The 1,335-nt window shown below is 42.4% G+C and overlaps 1 protein-coding gene across 2 annotated transcripts in view; it reads left to right on the top strand.

Annotated features, from left to right (window-relative positions):
* The first annotated feature begins 219 nt into the window (after positions 1–219).
* Positions 220–1,335, top strand: part of AKAP4 (A-kinase anchoring protein 4) — a 12,828-nt gene continuing 11,712 nt past the window's right edge. The window contains exon 1 of one of the 2 annotated variants that reach the window (XM_024734041.1): positions 220–237. The gene's annotated coding sequence lies outside the window, so the exon portion shown is untranslated. Of the gene's footprint in view, positions 238–850; positions 968–1,335 lie in introns of those variants that run through there. The other variant, XM_024733320.1, reaches the window with a different exon arrangement.

Genomic DNA, 1,335 nt, shown 5'->3' on the forward strand with positions numbered 1-1,335 from the left:
CCAGAATCCTAAGGATAGAGCCCCTGTGTTTGTGCTGTCACTGTTCTCTACAGAAAGAATGATGTCATGAAGTAGAAGTTCTGGTACCAGCTGGCAGTCAAGGCTTTAGGGTAGCTTGGAGGGTTGAGGAAAGTAGCAACATCTTGAGTCAGACTGGAAGGGTCATCACAGCATCCAAATTTACAAGAAAAAATCATTCCAAGTTCCTATGAAATAGCCTACTCTGATACTACAAAGGTAGGGGCATCTTCCGACTTCTTTTTGACTAGCCAAGGGGATGTCTTGATGATGAGGTGAAACTACAGAAGCTGCTAAGGCAGCCTCAAACTTTCTACTTTCATATTTTTATTCAGGATACCCAGAAAGGACTTTAACATTTCTCTGTTTCTACATAAATCCTAAGATCTCTTGCCACATAACTCTAAATATCTAGAGGGAAACCCAAAGAGAAATAAGCTAAGATGTGAAACTTAATACTGTTTTATTCACAGAGGCTGGTGGTCATTCTGTATATGAAAAATACAGACCTCCACTGGTAACTAATATGACTAGATTGTTCTGGAAGTCTAGCCTGAAGAGTAACGAGAAGGGAGGTCTTAAGGGGTTGTGAGCTGGACAAAATGTAAACGAAATATGTGTACCCTTCTAGACAGAACAGAAAAAAATGTACAGCAGACAGCCTGATGTGCTTTTGATGAGAAGGGCTACTGAGTTTGCCAGCCTGTCCCCACTTTGCTAAGGTTGCTACAGTTTCAGGCATTATGACCCAACAAATTCTGTTATCATGTGCCAGGGTCAGAAGCAGCGAGGAGAGACTGGCTCCTTCAGTCTCATCCAACAGCTGATGGGGTGGCAGCCAGCAGCAGGTGCCCAAGAACTTGGCATTTCCCACTTCCATCTCAAGGGGCACATCTCCCTTCTAGGTAGCACATTTTCAGCCAAAGTCTAAAATAACTTCATTATCAAGGTAATAAGTTCATAAATTTTATTTTTTACAGTTTTTCTTAGGATTTAGACTGAGGCTATATCCAAATCACATGAGGGACCTCTATGCCTCCCCCTCTTTTTCTCTAGGCTAGTGATCTCTAGCTCTTGAAAAAAAGAAACTCCCTCTTCTGAGGATGTGGAAAACCTCTTCCTAAAACTTTTTCAGGGATTTCTAGAGATTTTTGAAGGGAGAGTTCAAGAAGATCTGGGGAAATGAGATAGAGGGGGGTAGGGGGAACGGTAAAGTGTCAAAATGTAGTAGTATCCTGTGAAAGGCTAGCCATCAGAGGATAGTTGTTACTAAAATGTTGAGAGTGAGAGAGGCAGAGGGAGGGAGGGAGAGAGGAA

Source organism: Neophocaena asiaeorientalis, unplaced genomic scaffold (assembly GCF_003031525.2).
Source record: "Neophocaena asiaeorientalis asiaeorientalis breed wild unplaced genomic scaffold, Neophocaena_asiaeorientalis_V1.1 scaffold572, whole genome shotgun sequence".
NCBI classification, from domain to species: domain Eukaryota; kingdom Metazoa; phylum Chordata; class Mammalia; order Artiodactyla; family Phocoenidae; genus Neophocaena; species Neophocaena asiaeorientalis.